Here is a 12,884-nt window from a genome sequence, read left to right as displayed (position 1 = left end):
AAGTCCAGATCCCTCACAGGATGCAGGGTGCCCTGGATGCTCTGCTGTTCTCTTTGGGGTCATTGGGCTCTCCTGGGATCTCTGAACATATCACCTTTGCACATGCTGTTCCGTTGGCCTCAAATGTTTCTCCTCTTCTACTTCAACTTCATGACCTCTACGTAACTCCCAGGTCAATACTAGAGTGTCAGGAAGCCCTTCTCAACCCCTGTAAACAAGTCCAGGTCATTCCACCCTGTTTCCATAATGTCCCTCCTCAGAGCCGATGGCAGACAGTAGATCTGCGCACCGCTTGGTGACCACAGCAGTGAAAATGTTGAAATACAATATTTCTGTAATTGTTAATAATCAGCTACTGTTCTGAGACCACAAGGTCAGGGCTTGGCCACACTGGCCCTCCTTGGGACGCTGCTCCTCCTTAATTGTCTGGCGGCACAGTGGACTTCCAGAAGACTGTGTGACTACTGGGGTGTAGCAACATCGACTCAGACTGTTCCATCTCACCTGTGTGCATATTTCCCCCTTATGATTGTCTAATAGTCGTGATATCTGGTGGTGATTAGTTATTGCCTTTTTGACATTGTAGACTCTGGAAAGTAGGAACGAAGTTTGGAGCATAGAAGCCCTGGCACCTGAGAGATTTGCAATACTGACTTCCGATGCTCAGGCCATATAGTTGGTGTCACTCCTACAGGTAAGAGTCACTTATCATTACTGTTTCATCAGCGAGGCTTCAAGGATAAAAAGAAGTTTGTACTGAAGGGAAAGGAGAGAGAGAACCTCCAGCATCTAAGGCCCTGTGCTGTGTTAAGCAAACTCCACCATCTGAGGCTATGCAGGAGCTGCCGGTTGTGGCGATGGCTCCTTTGCGCAGACCCTTTCATGAAGAGGGGGTCATGGTGACTAAGCCCCAGAAGATTTGCTCCGTAGATGGAACAGACATTTCTAATGCAGATGTGTACACAGCTGCTCAGGGGGCCGGGGAGGGATGGAGGCACTGGGAACCCACCACATCACGCTGAGATACACTGAGGTCTCGGGTCAGGTGTTTGCCCACTTTGGTTTCCATTTGTGTTGTAGGAAGCTGCTGAGACGACCCCGATGTCCTTGTGTTTCCATTCCCAAGAGTGTGGGTAGACCTTCTGACTCATTTACTTCCAACAGATAGATAATGATGAAAGTGATTGTGTACCACACCCAAGATCAAGTTAAAAAGAGAACGTGACTTCTATCTTGCTCTCTGACTCATGCCGCAGGAACCAGGTGCCACCTGAGGTAGCTCACTATGAAGAGGCCATATGTCAAGAATCCAAAGAACTGTCCCCAGCCTATAGCCAGCAAGGGACCAAAGACCTCAGTACAGCAGCACCCACAAGGGACCAAGTGAGGCCAACAGCCAAGTGATAGACTTCCCTGCAGTTGAGCATCAGATGAGACTTCAGTCCTGGACAGCAGACAGATTGCAGCTCCTGGAGAGATCTGGAATGTTCCCTAAGGCCTGTCTGTTGAAGGCTTGGTAACTAGACCATGGCACTTTTGGGAGGTGGAGGAGATTTTGTGGGGTGGGGCCAGTTGGGAGGTTTTAGGTTGTTTATTAGGGGTGTGCCCTTGAAGGAGACTATGGGTTTCTGGTCTCTTCCTCTCTCTTTTGCATCCAGGCCATGAGGTGAAGAGGCCTCCTCTTCCACGTACTCCAACCATGACGGACTGTGCCGCCACAGGCCCTAAGCAACAGTGTCAATTGGTCAAAGACCGAAAGCCCCAAACAGCAAGCCGAAATAAACCTTTGCTCTTTTTAAATCAATTTACCTGTTAAAACATTTTTTACAGCAAAGGAAAGTGGTAACACAATGGACTCAGGGTTTAGACTTCTCGCAAAGCCACTTTTGGGGTTCCTAGTTCACAGAATCTATGAGATGATAGGTTCTTATTGTTTTAAGCCATGAGATTTGGGAAGTAATTTGTTATGCAGCTGTAGATGACTAATACAATTTCCTAAGTGAGCATTTGAACCTTGTTTTTTAGCTGCAGGGGAAGACCTTCAAATAAACTCAGATGTCCCTTCTACAGTTTTAGCTTTAGCTATTGGTTACCTATTTATGAATCTGCACGTAAATGTTCAGATTCTCCTGATAACTCCTGGACACCTACTACGCACCAGGCCCTGAACTGTGAATTGCTGGATGTGAAGAACTTGTCTCATTCATTTTTTCTCCCCTTGCACAAAGTTTATCCCATATGGCCATCCACAAACTGTACGTCAGGTTAAATTATCTCACCCCTGGAGAGTTATTGTGACCCACACATCACTGAAGCAGTAAGAGAAGTGCCCAGAGTTTAAACATACCAGAGAGCTTCTTGCCACAGAAATCTGAAATCTTGCCCAAATTCTGGGGCTCCCATCTGTGTACCCCAAAACTTCCAAAATAGGTAAAGTAGCCCCTTCAATTTCAAATGGCAATGTTTTCCTCTTCCTCTAACATATCAGCTTAGAATAAGCAGGTGGCTTTAAAAAAATGTTTTTATTAAAGAACTTCATCCAAAAAGTCTTTGTTGCTTCTTTTTTTCCCCTATAAGCACAGAGAACTGGCCTCTGGCTTATTTTGAACAGATTCCCGGGATCTAATCCTTCAATGATAACCTGTTAGGAGTGAGTAACAATTAAGTTATTTTAGTCCTCACTGATAATGTTCATGGAGCAATGGGTGTTTCTTTCTGAGTTAATAAGAAACATTCACAGCAAAACCGTGGGGCTCTTCAGATAAAGCAATTGGCAAGGAATGGTATGTTTAAATACCAGAAAACAGCCCATATCCAAACAGGTGTGTGATACAACAGTATAAATAAACTGCTCTGTATGCAGTTTAGCCCCAGCTAAATTGTGGAAGAAACTTTCCTCTTATTTTGGAAAAAATATAACCAAACCAGGCCTCTTGCATCCTCCTTAGATCACACAGCTGGAAAAACAGTTCTTATTCAGAGAGCCGAAAGTAAAAGTTGTTTTAATTTTTTTTTTTTTTTTTAATGGCCGGATAAAGACAGCCTTGCTGAGGGAATGAGTCTACTTTTGCAAAAGTGGCCTTGAGCAAGAATCTTGTGAAAGACTCACCTCTTTTCAACCTTTAAGAAATATGCCTGCCTCTTTGAATTAGCGATGGTCACTTCATGTTGGGTCGGAATCATTTTTGAAAAATGTTTTTGTTGGTGCAGTTTTCCTAACCACGTGGGTACTTGACTTTGGGCATTAAGAATACGGATGCCTAAGAGAACTATTTGGTTTCCATTAAGACCTGCTAAGTGCACAGGAAACATGGTTTAGAGCTGAAAGAGGTTATAAAAACGGTCCTTTTTTTTTCATGTTATTTCTTTCTGGCCAGGAGCAAAGGTGGGGCAGGGGGTTGGACTGTGCCAGAAAGTCGGGAAGTATGTGGGTTAAATATTTCCCACTGGGCTGTTTTTGTTGTTTGGGATCATTTGTTCTCTGCCAGCCTGTGTCTAGGAGGAAAAAAGGCAAAAACAATGTAGACATAGCCTGAAGCCCCTGGAAACAGCTGACACTTGACATGCCTCCGTGGCCAACAGCATCCTGGGGTAGCGGAGAGTGGGTGGTTGGCTCAGGCTCAGGGCTAATACGGCGCTGGCCCCTGCTGAGCCTGTTTTCCATCTCTACCATGACCTTGTGTGCACAGAGCTTATGCAGATACATCCAAATACATAGCATGTGATGTGCAGTAACATGAAGAGGAGCCGCAGTTGCAAACAGGGATGTGGCAGGATTGAGCTCCTGAAGGTTCCATGCAGGGTATGAGCGTCGGCCACACAGCACGTGCATGCTCTGTCCTGGTGGCCTTTATTTGAACTACTGCTACTGCTCTCCTTGAGGAGCATTTCCTTTGAATACATCCCCTTCCAAAGGCTCAGCTCCCAATCTCTCTCCCCACCCGTCGCCACAGCTATTCACACACACCCTGAGCAAAAAGGAATCACACACCCAGTGGAAAGAGAATGAAAACCCTCGTGTCAACGTCATCTGGTGAAGCGGTTAGGAGGGCCTGCTTCAGATTCTGCCCTGCTTTCTTTCTAACCAAATCATCTTTTTCAGCCTCCAGATTGGCGTCTGTAGAGAGAGAACAATGGTGGGACGTTCTTTACTGAGGTGCTTTCTTCACAGTGAAGAGCAGCCATGCTGGTGTGCGCCAGGCGCTTGCTTTATGAGTCCATCTAACCACACGCTGCACACGGCGCCTGCCAGACCCGCTTCAGCCAGACTCTGCCCTCCTCCTCATTTCCAACTCGATTCGCTGTTCCAGGGAGTTCCAGTCTGTGGATAAGCACTTCGGAGTCAGAAATCACCTGCCAATATTTCAGTCTTGAGAACCAACATTTTGAGGAATGGTGGACTTAGAGGTTGAGCGCAGTAGTGACCCCATTCTGACCCCCTCTGAATGAGAGGGAGGCCCGCCTTCTTAGGAGCAGCAGAATTTTCTCTGAGAATTCATGGGAAGACAGTGATCAGGGTGAACATCCTTCTTCCTGCTATTCATAAGGGACAAGAAAAGACAGTCCCTGTTATGGTCCATGGTGCTAGAAGGACATTTGGTGTCTTTGTGTGTCCCCCCTTCTAGGGCTCTTGCTTTTTCTCCCCCACCCCACTGTGGCAAGCATTATAAATAGGCCTCTTTCTTATCTGATCCTCCCCTAAATGTTTTTCATTTGCAAACCACAGTTAATTTTAGATAATTGTCAGAGATAATCTCAATTTTGTGTGTAATATAGGCCCTAGTTCTAAGAAAAACATGATGTTTCTGGAGGACCTTGTTTGGGCCCCTCTTCCTCTGACAGCACCAGGCCAACGTCTCCGATTCCCTGCCGCTGTTATCAGAAACCTGGTTTTATCTGATTCTGCTGGCTCCCTGTTCCAGAAGCAGAGAAACTCTGTCCTGAAGGGCTCCACTCAATCCCGGCAGCTTCCCAGGTGTGATTTAAGACTGAGGAGCAGCTCCGGGGAGCAGCTCCGGGGAGCTCAGGTTGAGTTGGCTGCCACCACTCCCAGGATCAGCTTTGCAGAGCCCAGCGGCCTCTACCCTCTGATTCTCGCAGAGCTCCTCCCAGTAATCCCCAAGCAGATAACTACAGTTGTAAATGTTGTGCAAAGGCTTCTGTAGGACTCTTTTAAATAACAGGCTGTTTTTCAGAGCCTGGGCCACATTTGTCCTGGCCTGAGTTAAGAGGTAAAGAACATTCCAGCTGTAAGTTTGCATGGAAAAAATATATTTGAAGTTTTTTCTGCTAACAAGGTATGCGGAGGACTCAAATTCCAGTAAACGAAGGTTAAAGATGGCTGGTTTGCAGAATACAGTCATCTCCCCTCCACCCCTTAATTTTTCCATAAAGTGCCATAAAAAGCCACTGTACTAACAAACATTTTGGGAAGGGAACAGGCTCCAGGCCAAGAAGCCACAAGCCTAAATGGGGGGAAATCTGAGCCCTGAGGCACGGTTTCCTGAGCAAGTCATTACTTGAAAAGGGATCAGGCATCAGCAACATTACCCAAATCCAGAAACACACTCTGGGCTGCACCGGGCTGCCCAGGACCGGGCTGGACAGGACGAGGAGGCTGCTGTTCTTGATGGGAGCATCATGCTCCACAGGAAATGCAGGGAGATCCTCTCCCCAAATCAGAAGCTACCCAGAAAACACCAGGCAAAAAAAGTCCATAGAATGAAAAGCAATCCAACACCCCTACCCTCTAGCTGCAGTGACACGTATTTATCGGTTTTAAATTTATTCCTGTGAAATGCAGAGTTATTATGCTAAAAATGACATGGAAGAGTCAAGTTTCCCAGAAACTAGACCTACCATGGAAAAGAAAGGTATTCTGGAGGAAATCACCCCACAAAATGCAGAGACCTAACAGTCAGCTTGGCTCCAGAATAGAGACCCAAGAAAAGAACAGAGGCCTTGGAGCAGATGTATTAATAAATGAGGACTTGGAGTAGATTAATATGGCTCATAAATCATCAGGAGAGGTCAGATTATTTAGTCAATGGCATTGAGAAACTGACCACCATATGGACAACAATATTGACTGCATTTGTTCATTACACTAAGTGTGGGTTCCAGATGAATAAGAGATTAAATGGAAAAGGGAATATTATGAGCTTAACAGAAGAAAAGCAAGACAATTTTTATGACTACAAAGAGGGAGAGAAATACTTTCTAAGGAAGACCTAAAATTGCAAACCACAAAGTAAAAAATTGGGTTCAATTGGGCCAAAATTGAAGATTCCTTTTTTAATGAAAGATGTTGAAGATGAAGTTAATAAAATATCAAACATTAGAATGCAATATTTGCAACATTCATAACAAAGAGCTCAGTAGGTATGTGAGGGGAGCTTGGAAGCAAACACAATGTGCCCACTTGACCTTGGACTTCCAGGACTCCAGAACTGCGGGCTACACAAGCTTCTACTGTTCATGGTTTTCCTCATTTGCAAGAATCTGTTATAGCAGCAAAGATTCACACATGCAGCTCTCAGAATACAGAGTAGTGAAGCCAAATCTAAAGAACAAGCTCAATAAACCTCTAATGCATCCTCATGCATTAGAATTACTATTCTCACTTTTGGAATGTTCCAAAGAATCCTTGCTTGGGTCTAAGAGAGAATACCAAAGGATGTTAGGGATCCAATGCCTGAACCAGCCTGTCTTCAACTTTGGTTCACTGGAATTTGAGTCCTCTGGGACAGAGAGGGAACAGGCTCCTTCGTTGTTGAGGGGACGAAGTATATGGTGGGTGAGCATTATGGAATGCTCTGTAGCAGCTAGAAGCAATCATCTGGAATAAGCAATTAGCAGCAAGTTAAGTTCTTACGGCTGCAAGCTAGGTTAAAAAAAATGAGAAAAGCTAGCCTTTAGGGTAGTGGGGAGGACAGGATGGCAACGACACGCTCACGTGGCACCTCCTAAGGAAGATCTTAGACTCATCAACATTGGGAGTGAAATCGAAGGGGCCAGTCTATCCCGACAGGAGATTCCAGATGGTAAGGAGCGGATGGGAACTGAAGAGACTCAAAATAGAACTTGGGAGCTGCCTGCCAGTCCATTTCTCCCCTTGCACCTTGTCTTTCTTCTTGGTAACTGACTCTGAACTTTCACAAACACAACACTGACCACAAAGCAGAACACTGCTGGCACACCAGCCCTGTCTTGATGTCAGTGGGGAGGGCCCAGCACTGCCCCAGCCAGGTGCTGAGTCTGACAAAATTAATTCTTAGTAATTTATTTATGTGGGTTCAGAATTCCTCATGGCCTCTCGTGACCTCATATGCAGCTCGTGCTACAAGGTCATTGGATGGAAGTTTTGCTCCAAGAGCTTTCACTGTGGCATGCTTCGCAAAGTGTACAGGGTAACACTTCACTCAGGACCTAGAGGAACCAAATCTGAAGGTTGGAATAAGACTCGCCCCTCCTCTTACCATGGAGATAATTTTAGGAGTATCCGTTATCCTAATGCCGACTTTGGGAACGGCAGAAATCGGCAGCTGTAGCATTGGGAAGGCAGGAGAGCCCACCTGCTCTTGCCCAGGGATGCCCAAGTGACGAGAGTCCATCCTAGGAGCAGAGAAGCCCGGAGTGTGCTTCACACTGGGGGCAGCAGAATATTTGCATTGCATTTGTGATCAGGGGTCACAACGAGGGGCTGAATTCCCAAGAGTGGAATCGAATCCAACTCTCTGAAGGAAATCCAAGGTTTGGAAAACTCCCAAGGAGCAGCAATCCAACTGAACTAACCTGATGAACTGTTTTTAAATGTTTGGAGAAATATAGTCAAACATTGAACAGCTTCCTAGAACTGAATCAACTGGGCAAAGGTAACCTTTTATTAGACCTTTGCAGTACACCCAAAGAACAGGTCAGAGTGTAAGGCTCAGCTCCGTCTGAAGGTGGAGAGGAAGACGTGGGCTCATTCCCCATCAGGGGCTTCTCGAGGGCAAGGTGCACCTGTTCCACGTCCCGATAGCTGTTTAGTTAAAGCTAAGCCATGGGTAAATGAAGACAACTCGAGGTAGCAAGTGCCTGCTCTGCCCTTAGTGATTGGCCAGGTGTTCCCTGTCTCATCTCATGGAATCCTTTCACAATCTTCCAAGAAAGCGATTAGCATTGTCCATTTCTCAGAAGAGGAAAGAGAATTTCTGGGAGATTAGAGAAATTCTCAAGGTCAGATGGCTTTTACAAAGCAGACCTGGAGTCAAACCCAGCCAACCATTTCCACATCTGGAACTTTCTTCAACCTGTACCGTCATGGCCAGACCTGTGTTTCTCAGGAATGTCAGGCAGTTTGGAGGTTCCCCTAAGTTAAGAATAAGGAAGTAAATTGTCCTCTCCCTTCCATCGGCAAGCAAGGGTGCTAAGGAGGAGCTGTGTGTTAAAAGAGAGTTGGGCGCAAGTAACGATAGTGAGTTTTTTGTCGCGTTCTCATTAGGTGGAGAGTACTGTGATCAATGTTCTTCACGTGACACAGTCCCAGGAGTTGGTTCTATTAGTATCTCAATTTGTCTATTTGAGAAAACTAGATTTCAAAGGTTAGTTAACTATTGAAATTCAAACAAGTGGTATTTGTGGATTCTGTCCTAAATTTGTTGGACTCTCAAATTGAATTTTTTGAGAACGGCCCCACATTGCTTTCACTGCACCTGACAGTGCAGTGGCGGTAGCAATGGCAGCCATGGGGATAGCAGCCAGGTGATGGTGTTTTGATGTTCTTGGTGGTGGTGGTGGTAACGAATTGATGGTGTCTGTGTGGTAAGGGAGTCATTGCTGGTAGTGGTAGTGTTGGCAGGGTGTGGACACTGGAGGTAATGGTGTGGAGATGGCTGCAGGGGTGACAGCAATGTTGGTAGCAGCAGTTATAATAGTAGTGATGGTTATGGTGGCGGCTGTGGGGATGGTGCGGTGACAAAAACCTCTAAGGCCTGTGGATCACGAGACTTTTTCCTCTCAATTCAGGGATTTGATCGTCATGGTGGTGATGGTGGTGGTGGTGATGGTGGTGGTGGTGATGTTGGCAGCGATGGCCATGGTGGTCGTGGTGGTGATGTTGGTGGTGATAGTGGTGGTGATACTTGCGGTGGTGATGTCAGTATTGTTGGTGCTGGTGATGGTGGTAGTGATGTGGACGGGGATGGGGATGGTGGTGGTGACAGTGGTGATGACGGTGGTGATGATAGTGCTGAGTGTGGAGGCAGTCACCCTGAGTGTGGTAGTGGTAGATGTTAATTCACCCTCTCAGACAAGGACTCCTTTGGAATTTCTGCAAAAAAGACTCCTTTGTTTTCTCTGTGCCTGGGAGGGTTGATTAACTTTTTTCCAAAGTTTCCAGAAAGGAGAAGCTGGTCTTTAATTCCTCTTCCTGTATTCACTTCCATGCTGTTTGACAAGAGCTGCTGTTGCCCAGGGCCAGCAGGGGAGAGACAGACCCCGTGACCATTTCCCCGAAGGCAGCCTTTGGCCACTCTGCACTGGAACACATTACCCCCTGCCTCGCCCCTGCCACATTAACCAGGTGACTAGGCCCTGCCAGGGCCCAGCCCAGTCCAAAGGGATTTGGGATTCAGTGTCCCAAACAAGGCACTGATTAGCTGGTAATCAGGCAGTGATTAGCAGGTCGGGTCACCTGCAGTTCAGTGCCCATTGTTCCCTGCAAAGTCCTGGGATGTTGCCACACAGACAGCCACAGTCTGAGCATCTGAGGACCCGGATGCCTGCGGCTCTACTGTGGAGAGCTTGATGGGGAAAATCCTCTCCTCCCCTAAGCCTGTCCCTGCAGAGGAGGCTGTGTGGTGAATTCCCTGTCTGTTCTCACACAAAGGATCTGGGAGAAGAACAGTCTGCTTAAGAACCAAGTGGTGACAGGGAGGTGAGGCCCCAGGATACACTGAAGAGCTGGAAGCAAATTAGCACATTCTCGCTCATGCGTGACGTCCAGCACTCGAACAGTGGGCCTGGCAAACCCAGGTCTAGACTGAGATTCTGCTGTGCTCTTGACAATGACCTTGAACACCATGTTTAACCTTCGAGCCATGCTTACCTCCCTTGTTAAGGAGATTAATAATAACACTTGCCCCTTAGAGTTGTTTAGATTTAAATTCTAAAAAAAAAAAAAAAAGATGTAAAACAGTTAATATACTCTCCAGAATAGAGAAAATACCCAATAAGTGCCATCATCCTTATCATCAGTCACAGTACTATCATTATTTGAAATAGCATCATCACTCTTAATATTGTATTTTATTTTTTAAAAAATGCCCCAGGAACTTCACTACTAAGATGAGAGTAACCCTGGTCTTTGCAGAACCATCCTAAGGATGAGATGAGAAAATTCTTGTAAAGCATTCACTACAGGGCCCAGCACGTAATTAGCACTCAATAAGTCATAGCAATAATTATGATAATTGTCATTCTTCTTTGCTCAAAGATGGATGCAAAAGGATATTTTATAATATATTTCATTGTATTGCAGCATATAATCAAGGCAATTTAGATAGAGTGTGATTTTCAACTAAAAGGGGATTAGTGAAATTATTCATGGCATATTCATACCATTGAATACCACACAATCTTATAACCCAGGTGCCCTCAAATTACTTGGAGATCTTGTTAAAATGCAGATTCTGATTTGGTAAGTCTGGGATTTGGCCTGAGGATCTGCATTTCTAATGAATTCCAGGTGATTCCTGGGCCGTAGGTCTACACACCCCACTTTGAGAAAAGAGGATGCCACTTTTGTAATAAAAAAGTTATGTGTAGGCACATTTATGCACAAATATGGAAAAAAAGTTTTAGACATACTGAAGATAGAAGCTGTGTTTATCCCCCCTTAACTAAACTGTTCTTTCTCAAAAAAATTATTAATGGACTTGTAAAGGAAACATTTTAAGATGCAATAAATTTTATTGATACACAAAGTTCTTCCTTTCTCTTACACCTTGTCACATGGCCAGGTTTTCCAGCATATTCCTTGCCAGCTCTGTGTTCCTGATGCCCTGATTTTCTCTTGTGTCATGCTAGGCCTTTCAGTGCCCTAACCACAAGGAAACCACATTAATGCTGCTCCTTGCAGAGGTTTCGGTTCTCTGAGGAGCAGGTGGGCCCCAGTGCAGAAAGAACAGTTTGCCAGAGTTCAAGGTCTGCAGGGGTAAACTGACCAAGTAAAAGGTGGACAGCTGTTGAATTGGAGGAGCCCAGAGAGTTTCTGAAGTCCAGTTCTGGCCACATGGATGGGGTGTTCCAGCTAACGTGTATGTGGGTGGGTTGGGGAGGGTCTGCTCTCTGGAGTAGGAAAGACCATGAAAGTGTTCACTGTACAGAGCATGGCTGGGCTGGCCCTTCCACTAAGGCTGATCCCTGACATTGAAGAGTCGGTGGGCACAGGACTGACTTTTTCTTTCTTTGGGTCCCCTCAAGAAATAATTGTGAAAAAAAAAAATAGAAAGAATTGTATGTTTGAGTCCAGAATTGTATTTCTCATCCTCATTAAGCCGTTACTGTGGCTGAGAAGCTGACAGCCGTCAGTCTGAGCATGGAGAGAATTAGACAGACCCTGAACTGAATTCTGACCTTGCTATTTTATAGCTAAGCTGCCATAGATTTCAGCAATGGATCCATTTCCATTATGGGAAACAAGACTAGTCATGCGATGATATCTTCAGAATTAAGAATTAGGAAGATCCTGGTCTTTGGTCAGGCACAAAGCAGGCTTCAAAGACCAATATTAGTCATAATTGTTATTTTATCCAGTACTCCTATTCTCTCCCTCCACCTTAGCCACACTTTGTGCCAACCTGAGATCCCTGGTTCTGGTCTCCATCACCTCATCCCTCCTTGCATCAGTGGATGGAGAGAAACAGATGCTTACTCAAACTGGGTAGTGGCAGGAGAGTTTAGTAAGGGACTTTTCACAGAGGCAAGAGAAGGATTAGGAAATTGAGGGACAGTGACATGAATGGGAGTTGAGGAGGTACATCAACCCCCAGCTTGAAGCAGTTAGAAGCACCCAATGAGGGCAACTGTGGGGAAGGGTAGCCTGTGGGGCCTCTGGACTTTGAAGAGGGAAGCCAGGGTACCAGTAGGCTGGCTCCGCTCTTCCTACCCTCCTCTGTCCAATTCATGCTTTAGCTAAGATCATGGCTTCGTGTCTCCTTTGATTAATTTCTCCATACTTTCTGATCTTCTCAGGCAGTGTCTTATGTACAATGTGATGTAATCATGGAATATGGCTGCATTTGCAAAGGGCACATGGATGGAAACAGCTCTGCCTGGTCTACTGCCCAGAGGTTGGACATTAAATGTAATACCATGAAAATAATTTTAAAACCACTCTGGAAAGGACCATTTCAGGACCTTACCCATGGAACCACAAGATGTTAGTCATTCTGTTACTTGGTTTTCCTGCCCTTAAGTATCTTATAATAGACTCAGGAAGTGACTTTTCAAATAAACACTTTTACCATGGAGCTCACTGAAAGACATCCAAAACAATCTGACTTGGAAGGAAAAGACTTCTTCCCAGGCTGTATGGACCCAGAAGACATCACCCCTTTGGTGGAATCCAAAGGGAAGCCAGGTGGCAGGAGAAGCTGTTGCTGTTGTCTACAGAGATCATCTCCTAGAGTTCCAGAGGAGGGTGAAGTTGGAGGACAGTGAACCCTGAGGGACAGATGGAACATTCCACCAGTCTTGCCAATTTGATTCTGTCATGAAATCTTCCAGACAACACACCCTGCCGGGTCCCTCCATCCTTGGAACTCACTTGCTTGTCCCTAAGCATCTGACACTCAAGTCCTCATGTGGACCATTCCTATGTAAATCACATCTGGAGTGGA

The 12,884-nt window shown here is 45.6% G+C and overlaps 1 long non-coding RNA gene across 1 annotated transcript; it reads right to left on the bottom strand.

Moving 5' to 3' along the window:
* Positions 1–556: 556 nt before the first annotated feature.
* On the bottom strand, positions 557–12,375 carry LOC306647596. Its single transcript, XR_013760135.1, has 3 exons — positions 12,254–12,375; positions 7,479–8,084; positions 557–4,536 (listed from the first exon to the last, which is right to left on the bottom strand). It is a non-coding gene; the product is annotated as an uncharacterized lncRNA (long non-coding RNA).
* Between the last annotated feature and the right edge of the window lie 509 nt (positions 12,376–12,884).

This window comes from Sciurus vulgaris (assembly GCF_902686455.1).
Source record: "Sciurus vulgaris genome assembly, chromosome: 17".
Lineage (NCBI taxonomy): Eukaryota > Metazoa > Chordata > Mammalia > Rodentia > Sciuridae > Sciurus > Sciurus vulgaris.
Note: the sequence above shows the minus strand (reverse complement) of the source record. Positions and strands in the feature narration are given on the sequence as shown.